A 21,299-nucleotide genomic window follows, 5' to 3' on the forward strand; every position below is an offset into this window, starting at 1 on the left:
AAACACTGAACACAAAGCACAGGCTCGCTTCACTGAATGATGGGAGCCGGCACCGCAATGAGAGCCACCTGCAGCCTCTAAATGGCTCTCACTGTGGGTAAAAACAACGTTTTCAGATGTAGTGTGTAAAAAAAAAAAAAATGCTCCCACCAGAAATGTTCTGTATATGGCTGGCTGTATGTGGGTGGAGAGCCAAACTCCCCAATGATTGAGTTCCATTGTACTTGTTACTCGAGTTGAGCCCGTCTGAGCGTCTGACCTGCTCGACTCTAGTAAAAAGCATTTGAACATTGTACTGCTCACCTATCATTAGTACTGAGACATTCCTGATAAAAATCTGCTGCCATCTACCAGGATGATGAAGATGCAAATGCCAAACAATGAAAAAAATGTATTTTGTGTATTACCAGGACTAAAGGCCACTTTACACGCAACGACATCGCTAACAAGATGTTGTTGGGGTCCCGGAATTTTTGACGCACATCCGGCCTCATTAGCAACGTTGTTGCGTATGAAACGCAGGAACGACCATTAACGATCAAAAATACTCACTATGTCATTGATCGTTGACAGGTCGTTCTGATCTCAAATATCGTTGCTGCTGCAGGTACAATGTTGTTCATCGTTCCTGAGGCAGCACACATCGCTACGTGTGACACCGCAGGAACGAGGAACAACATTGTACCTGTGGCCGCCGCCAATGAGGAAGAAAGGAGGTGGGCAGGATGTTACAGCCGCTTATCTCCGTCCCTCCGCTTCTATTCGGTGGCCGCTTAGTGACGCCGCACGAACCGCCCCCTTAGAAAGGAGGCGGTTTGCCGACCACAGCGACGTCGCTAGGCAGGTAAGTATGTGTGACGGGTGTTAGCGATGTTGTGCGCCACGGGCAGCGATTTGCCCGTGACGCACAACTGACGGGGGCGGGTACGCACGCTAGCGATAAAAAATCAATGAAAAGAAGCGAGTACCAGAGTGAATGCACTCGCTTCTTTTTCATTTGATTTTTATTTATACTAAATCCCGGTAATACAGCAAACATTTGTTTCATTGTTTTTTTTCCCTTTTTGTCAGATAAATGTATTATCTGTTCTTTCAAATCATATTTATATAATTTTTCTAATTTAAATACACTATTTTTAATTCATATTATTTGAAAAATAATTCCTTTTTACCCCTAAATTAGTATGCTGTCTAAATAATGCACTACACAGACTGCTTTTTCACTGAACATGGTTTTATTGAATTTTACCTTTAACACATGTTTTTATGCACCATGTCAATTGTCACATTTTTATTTATTTATTTTTTCGTTCCATGCTTCTAAAAATCATTTTTTTTCACAAAATGTTTTGAATAAGTAAGAGGAAAATGAGGGGTGAGTCTTAAAATCCGAATGTAGCTTACCAGGTGGTGATTGAGAGGGGTCACAGGATGCAGGGGCTCTGTGTGGTTGCCGGTGAAGCTGCTGTGGTCGTCGTCGGTGGCCGGCGAAGCTACTGAGGTTGGCACCTGCTGTGGTCTGCAGTGTCAGCGGCTGGGGCACCTGCTGTGGTCGGCAGCGGCGGCCGGGGCACCTGTTGTAGTCAGCGGTGGCGGCCGGGGCATCTGATGTGGTTGTCGGCGGCGGCCGGGGCACCTGCTGTGGTCGGTGCGCGGCGGCCGGCGCAGCTGCTGTGGTCGGCGGCGGCCGGCGAGGTACAAGCCATTCTGACAATGTCAATGGTAAGGACTTCAAATAATGGCGCCCAGAGTCTGCGAGTGTGCAGATGGAGCTCTTGGCTCAATAGCTCCTTCTGCGCACGCGCTGCCTCTGGGCGCCATTTGTTTGAAGCCCTCACAGCCGACCTGTTCAGAATAACCCGTACCTCACCGCCCCCTCAAAGAACAGAGCTAGCACGGGGCAGACCCTGCAGAAAGCAGAACCACCATGGGGCAGATTAGAGCCAGCATGGGGCAGAGCCAGCATGGGGCAAAGCAGAGCCAGCCCAGAACATAGCAGAGCCAGCACGGAGCAGAGCCAGGACAGAACTGAGCAGAGCCAATGCGGAGGAGAGCCTGCAGCTCCAGCACAGCGGTAAGACACCACCGGAAGCGGTAAGACACCACCATCCGAAAGTTCATGGTAAATTGAAGATTCCTTTGTGATCCTGTACTTTGTTTTTAATTAATTGTGGAGGATCCTGCCAAGACCTGAAAGGTGAGCAATCCTGTGACGTCACTGGAGCATGTATATAGCTTGACCCGTCCTGGTGAGAGCATTTCATTTGTTTTTCTTGCTTGTTGTCCTAATGAAGGGAGCTGTGACTACTGAAACGCGTTGACCTTTGCATGAAAGAATAAAGACATAAATTATTAATAACTTCTGATGTGGTGACAGCGTGGCTGTGGGGAGAGAGAGGATGAGGGGTGATGCATGAGGAGAGAGGATGAGAGGTGATGTATGGGGGGACAAAGGGTGAGGGGTGATGTATGGATGGGGAGAGAGGGTGAGGGTTGATGTATGGGGAGATAGAGGGTGGAGGGTGATGTATGAGGAGAGAGGATGAGAGGTGGTGTATGGGGAGAGACAATGAGGTGTGATGTATGGGGAGAGAGAGGATGAAGGGTGATGAATGGGGAGAGAAGCTGAGAGGTGATGTATGGGGAGAGAGAGGGTGAGGGGGGGATGTATGAGGAGAGAGGATGAGAGGTGATGTATGGGGGGAGAGAGGGTGAGGGGTGATGTATGAGGAGAGGATGAGAGGATGTATGGGTTTGAGAGGCTGAGGGGTGATGTATGGGAAGAGAGGCTGAGGGGTGATGTATGGGAAGAGAGAGGCTGAGGGGTGATGTATGGGAAGAGAGAGGCTGAGGGGTGATGTATGGGGAGAGAGAGGCTGAGGGGTGATGTATGGGAAGAGAGAGGCGATGGTGATGTATACAGACATAGTATAGGGAGTAAGGGTGACGGGTAATGAATACAGACATAGTATCAGGATGAGGGGTGATGTATACAGACATAGTATACGGAGTGAGGGTGAGGAGTGATGTATGGGGAGAGAGAGTGAGACGTAATGTATACAGACATAGTATAGGGTGAGGGGGGAATGTATACAGACATAGAAGGTGGAGCGATTGGGGGAATGTATACGGACATAGTATAGGGAGCAAACGAGAAAGAAATTTTGAGAACACAGAATAAAGAATGACATGCAATGAGGAGCCAGTGGGCAGGATGGGGAAAAGTATATGGACAAACAGGAGGTAGTGAGGATAAAGTAAGGGGTGAGAAAAATGTGAGGGGGCACAGAATAGAGACTGGGTAGTAGAGGGGGCGGTATGGAGAGGGGGCAGAATGAGAAGACAGTGTGATGCCATAGTGAGGATGGGTGTGTGATGAGAGAGCACAGTATAAAGACTGGGTAGTATAAGTGGACACAGTGTAAAGGACAGTGTGAAGAGTAGGCTCAGAATGGAAAGGAGAGGCAGTGTAGAGGGCATGTACCACAAGAGGGACAGTGTGGGGTCATATTATGTGCAAAGAACACAGTGAGGGGTCATTATTTATTCTGGGGCACTGCGTAGAGCAGATATTTTTAAATAGAAATATTATAATCATTCTGCTATTTTTAGGTGCATCATGTTGGGATGTGCTGCAGAAGACCGGAGAAGATGGAAATCTGCAGAGACGGGATGTGAATATGAAAAATAATCATGACGTCAGGACAAGATGAGGAATAGAAAGAAACGACTCAGAGACAACATCTATAGGGTACCTGAATATAAATGTTTATTTGTGATACTGACAATGTGCCATCATTAGGCCTCGGTTCCACTTGCGCATTGCTTCTGATGTGAGTTTAATGTGGCCCCCACTGATCAGCTGCTCTTGGTGCAGGTGGCTGGAAATTGTTATTTTTGGATATGCACCATCCTCTGATGGTGTCTGCGGCCGGGTACTGCACATCTGTGTCATTGATTTTAATAGTAACCTGCTGCCACTATCAGAAGATGGAGCAGATCCAGAACTGAGCACTTCCGGCCACTTGCCACCACCAGCACGGCACCTAGAACAGGTTTGGTGGGGGTGCCAGGGGCCGGACCCCGACCAATCAGACATTGGTGACGTATCCTAAGAAAAGGCCATTAATGTTAAAGTAGTGGACAATCCCTTTAATTAAGTCTTGTGCGTCTGACAAGTTAAGGGTTACTATGTTTTTATTTATGTTGTTAGGAGCATTAAAGGGATTGTCCAAGTTTGTGATGAGCCTGCAGTCACTCCATGTGTCACTCTATGTGACTGCAGACTTCGGAATTCTCACAATGCGCACACTGCACGCTGTCAGGATTCTTTGGTGCCGGCTGTGAGAGTGGGAGGTTATGAAGCTTGAAGCTACAAGTATGCGATTTACATAGATGTGGTCATGTGCTAAACAGTCATGCTCAGTGAAAATGAATTGACTGAGGCTGGACACATCAAATCAGAATGTGTCCAGAAGTATACAAATCGCATACTTGTGCTTACATGATTGTCCACTCACGTCACTGGCACCGGAGACTCCTAAAAGTGTGCAGAATATGCATTTAAATAATTAAGAAGCCTGAAGTCACGAATAGTCACTGCAGACTTTCATCTCTAATCTGGACAACCCCTTTAATTACTGTACAAAATTAAGCAGTGTAATATTCTCAGCTCTGACAGCGTGTAATATACCCACTGCCACAATTGAGCTCTGCTCTCTGGTTCCAGCATTCACCACATGGCCACTCCACTCATATGTGATTTTCATACTTGCATGTGACAATTAGCTTTTCTTCCTACGTTTCTCATTGAACACTGAAAGAATTATTAGGAGAAGTTCGTCATCACGTGACTGTAAGTGTGCAAATCACATATGAGTGATTGGTCACACGACGACCACCCAAACTGCTTGGTGGGGGGTGCCAAAATGAATACTTTCCCCGGGCGCTGGAAAGCCTAGATACACCTCTGCCCAAACACACAGCCAAGGAGACTCACAACTGGTTTCAGAGGAAGAAAATAAAGCTGCTAGAATGGCCGCAACGAATGCAGAATATAGCGTGCTTATATGGAAGAATTGGCCAAAATCACACCTGAGCAATGCAGGCAACTCGTTTCTCCATACAGGAGGCATCTTGAAGCTTCATCGTCATTAACGGCTTTTGTTAAAGGTATTAAATATATTTCAGAAAGTGTGTTCAATATTTTTGCCCATCTCTCACTATTACACATGACTAAATTTATGGACATCTATGGTTTCAATTCATTACCTGTGTAGATTGGATGAGTTATTACCAACATTTGGTGGAAATTCATGTTAATAGCATCTTTAGAAATACATTTACTTAAAGTGAACCTGTCAGGTCCAGTATGCAGCCAGAATCGCGGTCAGTTCTGGGTGCATATTGCTAATCCCTGCCGTAATTAACCCGATGTGTACTGTGGCTAGGAGTGCAGGGAGCCAGCACTAGGCGGCGTGCGCTGGTAACCAAGGTAAATATCGGGTTGGTTACCCGATATTTACTTTAGTTACCAAGCGCAGCATCGCTTCCACGTCGCTGCTGGCTGGGGGCTGGTCACTTGCTGGTGAGATCTGCCTGTATGACAGCTCACCAGCAACCCGTGTAGCGACGCTCCAGCGATCCCTGCCAGGTCAGGTTGCTGGTGGGATCGCTGAAGCGTCGCTTAGGTCTGACTGTGTGACATCTCACCAGCGACCTCCTAGCAACTTACCAGTGATCCCTATCAGGTTGTATCGTTGTTGGGATCGCTGGTAAGTTGTTTAGTGTGACGGTACCTTTAGGCAGGGATTAACAATATGCACCTAGATTTAAACTGACAGGTTCACTTTAAAAACATCTGTGATGTGTTCAATACTTATTTCACCCGTGCTATATAAAAATGTCCCCAACTATTAAAAAAAAAAAAAAGTTTTTTTCATATAAAATACATTATATTACATACATATAAGACAAGAAAAAATATTCTAATAACGTAGAGAAATAATTCAACTGATCAGCAGTTAAACATAAAAAAGCTTTTTTCCATATTTGCACCACTGGCAAAAAATTTCATAACTTACACGGAATTTATATATATGACTTTCCATCAAGGATGGAACTATTGCGGTCACAAGCATCGCGACCATGGGTGTAGTGTGGGGCCCGCCCACTCCAGTACCTACTTCAGCTGGATGGTCACTCTCCAGCGCACATCCAGCTGAAATGCATCGCGACACAGACACCCGTAGTGTCCCTGCACTGCAACACATGCTGCCAGCCAAACCGCTGAAGTCGACTTTCCCGTGACTGAGGGAGCATGGCATTGATATCTAAAGCACTGCGGAATATGTTGGCGCTATATAAATAAAAAATATTATTATATAGCACAATAGCACAAACACTGATGTGAGCTGCCACCCACTGCATGCTGGCTACAGAGGAGGACGCCACGAGACGTGGGAGCAGAGGGAAGGTGACTACAATGTCTTTTTTTTCTTGCATTAGAGACAGATTGGAGACATATATACCAGGAAGAGGACATATTTACCAGAATAGGGACATATATACCAAGAGGGGCTCAGGCTGGGAACATATTTACTAGGAAGGTGATTATATATATATATATATATATATATATATATATATATATATATATATATATATATATATATATATATATATATATATATATATATATATATATATATATATATATATAGATATATATACACGAAGATGGAGCCCAGGATTGGGACATATATATCAGGAAGGGGAAATATGTACTAGGATGGGGACATATATACCAGGGTAGGGACATATATACCAAGATGGAGAGATATATACCAGAATGTACCCGGGAGGGGACATATATACCAGAATAGGGACATATATATCAGGATGAGGCCCAGAATGGGGACATATATATACCAGGATGGGGACGTATATACCAGGAGGGAATATATATACCAGGAAGGGGATATATGCTAAGATGGGGTCTAAGATGGGGACATATATACCAGGGTGGGTATATACCAGAATGTGGCCCAGGATGGGGACATATATACCACAATGGGGACATATATACCAGAATGAAGGCATATTTACCAGGATGGGAAACATTTACCAGGATGAGGAACATATTTACCAGTACATCTGATGTGGGGTGTATAATATATATAATGGTAATGTGGCACTCTTGGTCATATAAATTTGTGCCTAGATAGGGTCCAACCTTGTTTATGCAATGTAAAATATTAATATGGCACTTAAAATTGGATTCTGTGAAAGTTTATTTACAGGCAAGATATCTGTGTGATATTAAATAATAAAGTTTTGGTCCCTTGGACATTCATCAGATGCATACTATGGACCAAATAAACAATAATTGTTTCTTTCTGTTTCAGGACACATTTTATATGCAAATACAAGGGACCGCGATGGGCGCCCCATACGCTAATAACTGTATGTCATCCTTTGAGGAAGAGTTCATTTATACCCAGTGCAGTTATCAGAAACATTGCCTCTATTGGAAATGATTTATTGAGGACATTTTTTGCATATGAGGGGGCCCATTAGATTCAAAGATGGACTTTTATCAACATCTGAATGGGGCGTGGTCCGAACTGCAATTTGTTCTACATTTTGATCTCTATAAAATGGATTTCCTAAACACCACAGTTTCAAAAGATTCTGAGGGCAAGATCCATACGGATCTGTTTGTGAAACCCACAGACAAGAATAATTTGCTTCTTTACAGTTTGTCAACCCACAACCACTAAATATTCAATTCCCAGATCACAATTCCTGAGGATAGATAGGATTGTTAGTCAGCCAGAAATTAAAACACAAAAGACGGAAACAGATGGCGTTTAAATTCAGGTTAGAGGATATCCCACGGAAGTCTTGAGAAACAACTTGGATATCGTGGGTTCATGCACTAAGACGGACAATGGAGATCGCCTTGCTTTCGTTCACATATTCCATCCCTATATCTATGCAAATCTAAAAATAAGCAGCGCTAATAGTGTAATACCAGATGGAAAGTGTAGTATATAGGAAATATACACTCACTCATATACTCTCACTAATTCAGTTGTGAAAGTCACAACCACTAGTACGCATGAGATACTGGCGTCTGCTGCAGCCCCACGTGGATGAACATTGAAACTGGAGTAGAGAAGGGGTTAACGCCGCACATCAGCCAAATAAAGATGTAGAAATGTTGATGAGAAATAACTTTCTTTTTATTCCATAGGTCTACGCGTCTCGAGGTTAAAACCTCTTCCTCAGGACCAGAACATCAACAAAAACCTTGGTTTTGTTGATGTACTGATCCTGAGGAACAGGTTTTCACCTCGAAACGCGTAGACCTATGGAATAAAAAGAAAGTTATTTACCATCAACATTTCTTCATTTTCATTTGGCTGATGCGCGGCGTTAAGCCCTTCTCTATTCCATTTTGAATGTTCATCCCTATAGCTATAAGATTCATAAAGTCATTAGGGGTCACTGGCATATTCTTATAATAAAGTGAAAAAGCTGCACACTAAACGCTATGTTATAAGGAATTATAGGAAAAGCATTACTGCTATAAGAATATAAGAACAATGAAAAATACTTTTGACTAACTGGAAAAATGGAAAACATAAAAAATGGAAATTGAATAACTGCTGAGAATATTTGAAATAAAATAGATATTTAGCAAAATTATTAATCAATGCAATTGTGCCCGGGCACCACGACAAGGTAATCTCTTATCTGGGAACCTAACCATAAATTCCTCTCTATGTGTGATTAAAATCTGCAGGTCTGGGCAGATAGGCCCCTAGCTATATATGGTGGTGAATAGAATATGGCAGTCGGGCGGGGATCTAAGACAGAAATAACTGAACACTAATAAGAAAAGACTGTCAGGAACACCAATATGTGTGAACTAGGTGCTAGCTTAAAAAACACACATAACTATTATAAAATCAAATATTCTCAGCAGTTATGCAATTTCCATTTTTCATGTTTTCCATTTTTCCAGTTAGTCAACAGTATTTTTCATTGTTCTTATATTCTTATAGCAGTAATGCTTTTCCTATAATTCCTATAACATAGTGTTTAGTGTGCAGCTTTTTCACTTTATTATAGTTATGTGTTTTTTTAAACTAGCCCCTAGTTCACACGTATTGGTGTCCCAGACAGTTTCTTTTTATTACTGGCATATTCTTAGCAAGGATAACCCTAATATTCCAGAATTCGGAACACCATTTTCACCCTGCTTCCGGCAGGCCCCAAAACTGGGAAATACATTTTTTAGGGCGGACATGGTCACAGCCTCCATTAAAATGGTACAAACTCACTTACTTACTCCTAGGAGGGGTACTTTCCCTTGTTTGGACTGCCCACAATGCAGTAATGTACTAAACAGGTGACAGAGTCCTAAAGCCGCATAGTGACCGTGGTTTCCCCATCAATAGTTTTTTTACATGCGATTCTCGTTTGTGATTTACAGTATAAAATGCCCATGTGGACTGTTCTACATGGAAGAGACAACCCAGCCAGTTAAAGACAGAGTGTCACAACCCAAGTCTGATAAGGAATAACTTTTCAGTCTCCCAAGGATTACGTAACCACTTCATTTAAACCCTTAATGACCGCAGGCCGTACTGGTACGTCCTAAGGCTGGGTTCACACATAGCGACAGTGATAACGACGTCGCTGTTACGTCACCATTTTCTGTGCCGTAACAGCGACCTAGTAAGTCGCTGTTATGATCGCTGCTTAGCTGTCAAACACAGCGATGCAGCAGCGATCATAACGTCGCCACATGTGCAGAGAGCAGGGAGCCGCGCACACTGCTTAGTGCTGGCTCCCTGCTCTCCTAGCTACAGTACACATCGGCTTAATTACACAATGTGTACTGCAGCTACATGTGCAGAGAGCTGGGAGTCGGCATTGGCAGCGTGAGAGCGGCGGAGGCTGGTAACTAGAGTTGAGCGCGGTTCTAGGTTCGAGGTTCTCCAATTCTAGGCTCGAGTGATTTTGGGGGCTGTTCGAGATTGAACTAGAACTCGAGCTTTTTGCAAAAGCTCGATAGTTCTAGATACGTTCGAGAACGGTTCTAGCAGCAAAAAGCAGGGCTTTTTACAGCTACAGTGTGCAGGAGCCATCGCTGGCAGCCTGCCAGAAGCTGGTAACCAAAATAACCATCGGGTATCCAAGCAAAGCGCTTTGGTTAGTAACCCGATGTTTATCCTAGTTACGTGCAGGAAGCCCACACTTCCCCGCTCAGCTCACTCCGCCCCCTCCTGCCCGCGGCATGTATTGTACACACACACATACATACACACACACACACACACACACACACACACACACACACACTCTGCACACATGGTCCCGCTCGGCTTACCTGCGGTGATGAAGTCCCGCCATCCCGACCTCAGCGCTGTCACTGTCCTCCATGGCCGCCGCTTGTCACATCACCTTCTCTCGCTTCCGACCCGAGACTGACTAGCGGTGACGTCACGGGCCTCTCGCGATCCTTGGTGTGAAGGCGCCGGTCATTGAACTCAGTGACAGGGGCTGTCAGTGTGCTGGAGATCAGCGCAGGTAATGTACCTCGCTGACAGCAGCACTTGTCATGCCCTGCAGTGACCTGGGCTGACCCATTGATGTTAGCTCAGGTCACTGCACTGCTCTCCCAGCCAATGGGGAACATCCTGCTCTTCATTGACTGGGACAGTGTGGATCGTCATGGCAACCCCTTGGATTACACCAGACCTGGATTTGTTTTTCATTCTAATAAATTGGTTAAAGAGGGAATGTTTTGGGGAGTGTTTTTTCAAATAAAAATGTGTTTGTCGTCTATTTTTTTTATTACTGACTGGGTTGGTGATGTCGGGTATCGGATAGACGCCTGACCTCACCAACCCCAGGGCTTGATGCCAGGTGACATTACACATCTGGTATTAACCCCATATATTACCCCGTTTGCCACCGCACCAGGGCGCGGGATGAGCTGGGGCGAAGCACCAGGATTGGCGCATCTAATGGATGCGCCACTTCTGGGGCGGCTGCGGCCTGCTATTTTTAGGCTGGGGAGAGTCCAATAACCATGAACCTCCCTAGTCTGAGAATATCAGGCCCCAGCTGTCTGCTTTACCTTGGCTGGTGATCCAATTTTGGGGGACCCCTACGTGTTTTTTTTTTTAATTATTTATTTAATTTAAAATAACAGCGTGGGGTGCCCTCAGTTTTGGATTACCAGCCAAGGTGAGGTTGCCAGCTGTGATCTGCAGGCTGCAGCCGTCTGCTTTACCCTAGCTGGCTACAAAACTAGGGGGAACCCTACGTCATTTTTTTTTCATTTTTTTGGCTAAATACAAAGCTAAGCACCCCTTAGTGCCACATGAAAGGCACCAAAGGGTCCTCCACTTTTCCTCCACTTTTCCTCCACTTTTCCTCCACTTTTCCTCCACTTTTTTCTCCACTTTTTTCTCCACTTTTTCTCCACTTTTTCTCCGTTCTTTTTCTATGGTCGGTCTACCCATTAGCTCTGCCATGCATACTGTAGCTCTACACCTACTGCACATGTTACTTTATGATTGACATCTCTTTCGTACCAGAGCTGTCTAAGCCTACTCTGACCCCATATTTGTCATTACTATATTGTCCTTGTACTGTATTATGACATTTGTATCATGTGTTTCATTTCTTGCTGTGTTGCAATTTTTTTGCTGCATCCCAATTGTACCTCTACATTGTTCGAGTTTATGTTATTGTTCTCTCACTCTTATGTGATACTGATTATTGTCATTTTTCATGATTACATGCAGATAAGTCCAATCTGACGAAGGCTCTGGCCGAAACGTCATTTGTAACTTGTTTTGGACAAAAACATATATGCTTATGAAAATTTTTTTTTCTTAATACGGACCAATAAAGAGTGATTTTGCATTACTATCCGTTGTGACTTACTGACTTAGTCTGGGAGATTTAGAATGCCGAGGTTACTCACTAATTTTATCTATTATTACCTCTGAGCACCTATATACCAGTGAGCAGAGCTTCCTCTACAGTAGTTCTCCTGATTAGGCATGCCCTTACCTCATGAGCAGGGCATTGCAGCTTTGGTAGCAACTATTACGACATGGACTCTGCTGCTGTGGACCCGAGAATAGTGAGTGCAGATTCATTGCACCCACACTCCTCACATGAAGGGTCCGCACTCCTAGAAAATGGGGGATACGTTCCCTGAGTGTCTCCCCCCCATATTCTAGACGGTCCAGAGTCGTCGTGGGACCCCTTTATTTTTTTTCTTACAATAAATTGGTGAAAGAGGAAATGTTTTGGGGACTGTTTTTTCAAATAAATTTCTTTTGTCGATTTTTTTTTTTTTTTGTTAGTACTGACAGTTTATGATGTTGGGTATCTAATAGAAGCCATGACATCACAAACTGCTGGGCTTGATCTCAGGTTACTTTACAGCTAGTATCAACCCGATTTATTACCCCGTTTGCCACTGCACCAGGGCACGGGATGAGCTGGGGTGAAGCGCCAGGATTGGCGCATCTAGTGGATGCGCCACGTCTGGGGTGCCTGCGGCCTGCTATTTTTAGGCTGTGAAGGCCCAATAACTATGGACCTTCCCACCCTGAGAATACCAGACCACAGCTGTCCGCTTTACCTTGGCTGGTGATCCAATTTGGGGGGACCCTACTTTTATTGTGTAATTATTAATATTTATAAAATAATTATAAAAAAGAGCCTGAGGGGACCTCCACATTGGATCCCCAACCACGGTAAAGCTGCCAGCTGTGGTTTTCAGGCTACAGCCGTCTGCTTTACCCTAGCTGGCTATCAAAAATGGGGGGACCCAACGTCATTTTTTTTTTTAACTATTTTTTAAATAGAAAAAAATTAATGGGCTTCCCTGTATTTTGATTGCCAACCAAGGTAACGGCAGGCAGATGGGGGTGGCAATCCATAGCTGTCTGCTTTATCTGCGCTGAGAATCAAAAATACCGCGGAGCGCTACGTCATTTTTTTAAAGATTTATTTTTACAGCACTGTGATGTCCAGCAATCAAAATACAGGGAAGCCCATTTTATTTTTAGTTATTTAAATAAATAATTAAAAAAAATATATATGGGCTCCCGCTGCATTTTTTGTATTGCTAGCTAAGGGTAATCCAAGCAGCTACTGGCTGCTAACCCCCCCTGCTTGGTGTTACCTTCACTGGCAATGGAAAATCCAGGGGAGCATTTTTTATTTTTTTTGCCAAAAAACTACAAAAAAAGGACGTGAGCTTCGCCATATTTTTGTATGCTAGCCAGGTATAGCAGGCAGGTGCTGGAAGAGTTGGATACAGCGCCAGAAGATGGCGCTTCTATGAAAATGCCATTTTCTGAGGCGGCTGCAGACTGCAATTCGCAGCAGTGGGGCCCAGAAAGCTCAGGCCAACCTGTGCTGCGGATTCCAATCTCCAGCTGCCTAGTTGTACCTGGCTGGACACAAAAATGGGGCGAAGCCTACGTCATTTCTTTTCTAATTATTTCATGAAATTCATGAAATAATAAAAAAAGGGCTTCCCTTTATTTTTGGTTCCCAGCCGGGTACAAATAGGCAACTGGGGGTTGGGGGCAGCCGTACCTGCCTGCTGTACCTGGCTAGCATACAAAAATATGGCGAAGCCCACATAATTTTTTCAGGGGGCAAAAAACTTCTGCATACAGTCCTGGATGGAGTATGCTGAGCCTTGTAGTTCTGCAGCTGCTGTCTGTCTGTATGGAGAAGAGCAGACAGCAGCTGCAGAACTACAAGGCTCAGCATACTCCATCCAGGACTGTATGCAGAATTTTTTTGCCCACCAAAAAAATGACGTGGGCTTCGCCATATTTTTGTATGCTAGCCAGGTACAGCAGGCAGCCACGGGCTGCCTCCAACCCCCAGTTGCCTATTTGTACCTGGCTGGGAACCAAAAATATAGGGAAGCCCGTTTTTTTTTTTAATTATTTCACTTATTTCATGAAATAATTAAAAAACAAATGACGTGGGCTTCGTCCCATTTTTGTGTCCAGCCGGGTACAACTAGGCAGCTGGGGATTGGAATCCGCAGCACAGGTTAGCCCGAGGTTTCTGGGCGCCTCTGCTGCGGATTTCAGTCCGCAGCCGTCCCAGAAAATGGCGCTCTCATAGAAGCGCCATCATCTGGCGCTGTATCCAACTCTTCCAACAGCCCTGGAGCCGGGTGGCTTGTTGGGTAATCATGAGTTAATACTGGCTTTGTTTTACTAGCCAGTATTAAGCCAGAGATTCTTAATGTCAGGCACGTTTGACCCGGCCATTAAGAATCTCCAATAAAGGGTTAAAAAAAAACACCACACAGAGAAAAAATACTTTAATAGAAATAAATACACAGACACATTAGAGACTCCATCTTTATTACCCCCTGTCAGCCCTCCACGATCCTGCTCTTCTGTCTTCTTTCTTTCTAGTGTAGTAGTAGTGACGATTGTAGTGAGGATGAGGTGCACCAGCCCATCATGGGCTGGGGAACCTCATCCTCACTACAATCCTCACTACAATCGGGAAGCAGCGTGCAGCCTTCACTCCGTGAGTGATCAGTGCTGGCTGTCAGCGGTAACAGCGGTAACGCTGACAGACGCGTTACCATAGCAACGGTGCTCTCGGAGCCGTGGTTAGCGGTGACGTCACCGCTAACTGCGTTGCTATAGCAACGGTGATCTCCGTTAATGACCGGCTGTGTCAGCCGGTCCCTAACAGAACGGGGAGTCGACCGTGTGCTAGAGCATGTCGCCGGTACACGGCGATACACATATGTGCACCGTGTACCGGAGAGATGCACTCGCAGGTCCTACATGACGCGTCATAGTCATGTGACCAATCTGTAGCCAATGAGATAATAGCCACGTGACTGGTCACATGGCTATTTTGACGTCACGATAGGTCCTGCATCTCTGCTGGCAGTGCCGGTCGCCGGGAGGATTCAGCGATCATCGGATGGAATAGCGGCAGGAGACAGAGTGCAGAAGGGATCGCGGGGACCGGTAAGTGTTATGGCAATGTTTATTAACTGTTTGTGTACATTTATCATGCATTTTTATGTGTTTGTGATTGCCTCCCATTATAGCCTATTGGTTAGAGTTCGGTTCGTCGAACGTTCGACGAACCGAACTCGAACGGGACCTCCGTTCGGCGAACCGACCTCGAGCCAAACCGGGACCAGTTCGCTCATCTCTACTGGTAACGAAGCTAAATATCGGGTAACCACCTTGGTTACCCGATGTTTATCTTGGTTACAGCTTACCACAGGCTGTCAGATGCCGGCTCCTGCTCTCTGCTCGCTTCATTTCGTCGCTCTCTCGCTGTAACACACAGCGATCTGTGCGTCACAGCGGGAGAGCAACAATAAAAAAACGAACCAGGGCTGTGTGTAACGAGCAGCGATCTCGCAGCAGGGGCCAGATCGCTGCTCAGTGTCACACACAGCGAGATCGCTAATGAGGTCACTGCTGCATCACAAAAACAGTGACTCAGCAGCGAGCTCGCTGTGTGTGAAGCACCCCTAAATCATCAAGGGGTAATCACCGACGGCTGCTGCGGTGAGCTGGCGGTGAGACCTTCACAAGTCTGCTGATTTGAACAGCTGACATATATGTCTTACAGGCGCAGGTAGATCCATGATCCAGCTGTGACTGTTAACCCCTTAAGTCGCACTGTCAAAATGTGACAGCACAATTTAAATACCCGCAGCAGATAATGAGCACTTACCCGCTGCCATCGGAAGCCCCATGGCGTAATCACTTGGAGCCGATGGTTGTCATGGTAGCACAGGGTCATGTGATGACCGTGCGGAGCTGCCGCCCAACCTACACCCCACCTACTGTCTCCTCCCCAAAATCCTTTAGAATGTAAGCCCGCAAGGGCAGGGTCCTCTTCCCTCTGTGCTAGTCTGTCTATTGTAACTTGTATATGTATTCTGTATGTAACCCCCTCATGTACAGCACCATGGAATCAATGGTGCTCTATAAATAAACAATAATAATAATAATAATACTGTCACTATCATGACTCACTTCCTGTAACAGCCAGCAGAGCGCTCTCTGTAACAGTAGACGAGCATTTCTAATGATCTAAGCTGTGTAGCTGTGATCAACAGAAATGAACAAGTGATCAGACTGCTGATCCTTTACTAGTCCTTGTAGTCCTTTATAGTCCCCTAGGCGGACTAGTAAAATAAAAAAGTAAAAAGAAAAAAAAGTTTTAAAAAAAAAATTTAAAAATTAAAAAGCCTAAAGTTCAAATCCCCCGTTTTGCCCCCTTTGAAAATTAAAGGATTAATAAAATAAAAAATAGACATACATTTGGTATCGCCGAGTTCAGAAATGCCCGATCAAAATATAAAATCAAGTAACCAGATTGATAAATGGCGTAGCAGCAAAAACAATCCAACTGCCAAAATTATGTTTTTTGATTGCCGCAAATTTTGCGCAAAAAGATTAAAAATGCTACCATTAAAAACATAAGCTCAAGACACAAAAAATAAGCAGTCACTGAGCCACATGTTACGAAAAATGAGAATACTATACAGAAAATGACATAAAAAGTGTGCCACTTTTTTGGGACAAGCTTCTGAATTTTTTTAACCCTTTGGAGAAATTCTTTACATGTTTGGTGTCTACAAACTTGTACCGACCTGAGACATCACACTGACACATCAGTTTTGCCATAGAGTGAACATGGTGAATAAAATATCCCAAAAACAATTTTGCTTTTATTGCAATTTTTCGCACTTGGAATTTGTTGCCATTTTCTAGTACACTATATGTTAAACTCATGGTATCATTTAAAAGTTCAACTCATCCCGCAAAAAAAATAAGCTCTCATATGACAATAGTGAGGAAAAATAAAAAAGTTATGGCTCTCGGAAGAAGGGGAGCAAAAAACAACTCTAAAAAAGGGAAAATCGCCCGGGGGTGAAGGGGTTAATGGAGTAAAGAAATATTTATATTAGATACATGAGCTCTGAGCAAAACTAGAAAGAACTAACTGCATTATGCAGAGATTCATTATTACAGTAACATTACAGTAGGATGTACATGTAGGAACGACATAGGAAAATCAACGCAATGGCAATAATATTATAACACGATAACAACCAATTCTTATCAATCAGGCGGTTACATGTGATAATTAAGTGCAGCTACAGATGAGATGATTCGAGTGAAGTTATAGTCCAATGTTTTACCCAAGACTATATTGCCCTAATGTCAGAGGGACCATGGTAATCGGCTTCTGTAAATGCCGTCTCTTTACCTAGTGATTACTTATTAATCAGTGGAACATAAAGTAGAAGAACATTCCGCTTATTTTCTACTTTAGAGCTATGCTTAAAGGGATATTTAAAGGGATACTGGATGATTAGGAATTAGCTACATACAGTACATTAAATTCTCATCATTTTCCTCTCTCTGATAATGATATTATCACTTACACTTCCACATCAAAGTAATAATATCGGCAACATTGAGAATGAAGGGGAGGATGCTGGTAAGGGGGCGCAATGAGAGGGATGTGTGAGTCTTTAGTAGTCGGAAGATCAATGTTTGGAATGTGTTTGGGCTTACGAATCTTTAAGATTACTCATTTAGTGATCATGATTATGAAGAGGACAATGATGGCTATTAGAAAGAATTGTAGGATCATATGACCCATCCTTCTGCACCTTTGAACCAATTGGGGGGGTGTAACCCCGCTCATACCTATTGCCGCTCCACATTATACATATATAGCCTGGGTCTCAGATTCCCAAGTTTTTTAACTGCATGAGAGGACACACATTAGTTAGGGACCCCAATGTAAGAGAATACTGTGACGAGGTTTTGGGGCTCTGTTGCATTGATCAATTCAATAGCTAAATTTCTCTTTATTCCTATGTTCATGGCAGTTATGCAGATTCCATTGTCATACTTTCATTTTCACATATAGCTATTTTATGTTTCAGGCCAGTATTCACACAGCAGTTTCTGCTTTACATGTATTCTCCTTACATAGTCACTGGTGTGCATACCTTCTCTCTATATAGTATACATGGGGCAGACAGAGACTAGGTCCAGATACAAGCCGAAGGTCAGGGTTCCAGGAGTGTATGTACAAAATACAAGGAGCAAGCGGGGACGTGGTCAGGAGGAAGTCCGAGGTCAGAATCCGGGAAGTCACAACAGAAACAGAGGAGGACAGGCCGAGACGGGGAAAACAGCAGTCCGGAGTCGAGAGACAAAGATCTGAACACTGAGAACCACGGGAGCCAACAAAACTACTGTAAAAAGGAAGTATGATTGGCGGCGTCCTGAGCTAACATGCTTCCTAGTGAAGTAGAGAAATCACCAGGAATGAGAAGCGTAAACAAGATGGAGGGGTGCACAGCCTAAAATAGGATAATGAGTGCAGCCTTATGTGTGAAAGTAATAATGTACGAAGAGGAGGAAAAAAGGGCACACACAATTTAGGCGCACATCAAAAAATTATAGGCAGAAAATAACAATTCAATAACAATTTTATTGGGTCAATGAGAAACACACAGTTTAAAAACATTAGAAACAAACACAAGTGCATAACACGGCGTCTGAAATTGTCATAATTAGCTCCAGGAAAATAATCCAATCAATATAAGGTTGGTATAACAATATCAATATTGACATGTGAAAATATCTATATCATATGTTTGAATAAACAATTGCAATATCCAAAAATTGCTAATGCCTGCAGGAGATGAACCAAAATCTGTATCAGTCAGTAAAGAGTATCAGCACTACTAAGTGTGCTGCCCTATAGAGCTGACAACCAGGTATAAAGCAACCATATATTGGGAAATTATCAACATTGACTCCGGGATAACGATCCGATCAATAAAAAATTGGTGTAACAATATCAATTGCTAGCATGCAAAAATATCCGTATCATAAATTTGAATAGACAGTTACATTTATCCAATAATTGCTGAGGCAGCAATAATAACCAGAATTAGTAAAAGAGAATAAAGAATGTTGCACTTCTAGGTGTGCTACCCTATAGAGCTGATAACCAGGTGTAGACCAAGCACATATATAAGGAATGGTACAAAGTGCTCAGGATAAAATGCTAACATGCAAAAATATCCACATCATATATGTAAATAAACAATTGCAATATCCAAGGTTGCTGATGCCAGCAGGAGATAAACCAAAACCTATATCGGTCAATGAGAAATAGTATTAGCACTGCTATGTGCTGCCCTATGGAGCTAAGAAACAGATATAAAGCAACCATATATAGGGAAATTATCAGAAATGACTCCGGGATAATAGTCTGACCAATAAAGGGATGGTATAACAATAACAATGCTAACATATGTTTGTATAGACAGTTGCATTTATCTCTTGGTTACTAAAGCATGCAACGATAAACCAAGGCTTGTGGAGATGAATGAAGAAAATCAGCATTGCTGGGTGTGCTGCCCTATAGAGCTGATAACCAAATTCTGTTTGTGAATCTGTCACAACACTATGTTTACCAACCGGGCCCGATATGGATGGATAAAAATAATCGCATGCGGTGGATGTGGAGAAAAAATACCAGCACGGGAGCAGGGGAGCAAGGTTATGCTGTAAAAGAGGCCGTGGGGAGAGCCCCACGCGTTACGCTGACTAGTAGCTTCGTCAGGGAAAGTTCCTGTGTCACTATCTGTGTGTCACTTTCTGTGTGTCACTTTCTGTGTGTTACTTTGTGTGTCACTATCTGTGTGTCACTATCTGTGTGTTACTTTGTGTGTCACTTTCTGTGTGTCACTATCTGTGTGTCACTGTGTGTCACTTTCTGTGTGTCACTTTCTATGTGTCACTATCTGTGTGTTACTTTGTGTGTCACTATCTGTGTGTCACTATCTGTGTGTCACTATCTGTGTGTCACTATCTGTGTGTTACTTTGTGTGTCACTTTCTGTGTGTCACTGTGTGTCACTTTCTGTGTGTCACTATCTGTGTGTCACTATCTGTGTGTCACTATCTGTGTGTCACTATCTGTGTGTTACTTTGTGTGTCACTATCTGTGTGTCACTGTGTGTCACTTTCTGTGTGTCACTATCTGTGTGTCACTTTCTGTGTGTCACTTGATTATGTTACAAATGTAGACGAGGCCTGAGGCTGTAGGGGCTTGTTCACCTTGTGTTTGCTGGGCAGTACATGCTCTACAGGCTTGATTTAATATGCTTTTGGCAATACAACCCATCATCTCTTCATCATCACAATCCATCATATTCGAGAGTTTAGGCTTTTCAATATAATATGATGGAGGGGTCGGGGTCCTAGGCATGGGTGGTGTTAATGGCAAGGGAGGGGCTGATTCTACAGGTATTGGGTAAATTATTGATACAGCTGCAGCCCTTTCTATCCAGGCACAATACATGTTTCTTTCTTCCTCATTGATACAAGGGAATATGGCTTTTAGGCGAGCTATATCTAGGGTGCCCTCCATAGGGAGATTAGGTAAAGCAGATCTCCACATGCTCCATATGGCATATGCAGGTTGCCCATATGTGTCAATCATTTGCATCTTCAGACTCCCTTCTCCCTTCTGTATATTGTACAGAATTATTTTCCCTCTTAGGGGATGAGTCTTTCTTATCACAACTACTACTCACGTTCCCCATACTTTGTCGAGAGATAATTATTTAAGAAAACAAGGGCGGGTCTCATCAGCCCAACGCATGAGTTTACAACATGCAGCTCTCGCTTATCTTTATGTACTGTATGTAAACCTGCTATGTATATCAAGTGTTAATTTTTCTACTTTAACTATATAAACAGTATTATCTAAATACTTATATCTGTTCTTATACTTCTAAGCAATGTTATAATCAAGGCCGGCATCAGCACTCGGCGCACCCGGGAAAGTGCCGGAGCCCAGGACAGTTGGGGGCCCACTCGCAGTCGGCAGGAGCAGGTCGTCAATAGCTTTTCTGCAGCTCCTGCGCAGATTTCTGGGGACCGCAGACAGTGCTTCGACCGGCAGCCTCACTTTGCTGTCATGCCCCCAGAGTCAGTATGTGTGCACCCCACAGGCCCTCAGGGCCAGTGTGTTTATGCACAATGGGCCCCCAGAATCCCCAGGGCCACTGTGTGTATACCCCCAAAATCCCCAGCATCCCTCAGTAATGTGTATATCAAACTGACCCACAGTGTCCCCCCAGTAATGTATATGTTCCAAAGGTCCCCAGCATCCCCTAGTAATGTGTATATCCCCCAGCGA

The 21,299-nt window shown here is 43.9% G+C and overlaps 1 long non-coding RNA gene across 1 annotated transcript in view; it reads right to left on the reverse strand.

The window, feature by feature from the left end:
- Positions 1-2,210: 2,210 nt before the first annotated feature.
- LOC142301112 (uncharacterized) overlaps positions 2,211-21,299 on the reverse strand; it is a 56,796-nt gene continuing 37,707 nt past the window's right edge. The window contains exon 3 of the long non-coding RNA XR_012752692.1: positions 2,211-2,322. This is a non-coding gene — a long non-coding RNA (uncharacterized LOC142301112). The remainder of the gene's footprint in view (positions 2,323-21,299) is intronic.

The sequence above is a fragment of the Anomaloglossus baeobatrachus genome, chromosome 4 (genome assembly GCF_048569485.1).
Source record: "Anomaloglossus baeobatrachus isolate aAnoBae1 chromosome 4, aAnoBae1.hap1, whole genome shotgun sequence".
Classification (NCBI taxonomy): Eukaryota; Metazoa; Chordata; class Amphibia; order Anura; family Aromobatidae; genus Anomaloglossus; species Anomaloglossus baeobatrachus.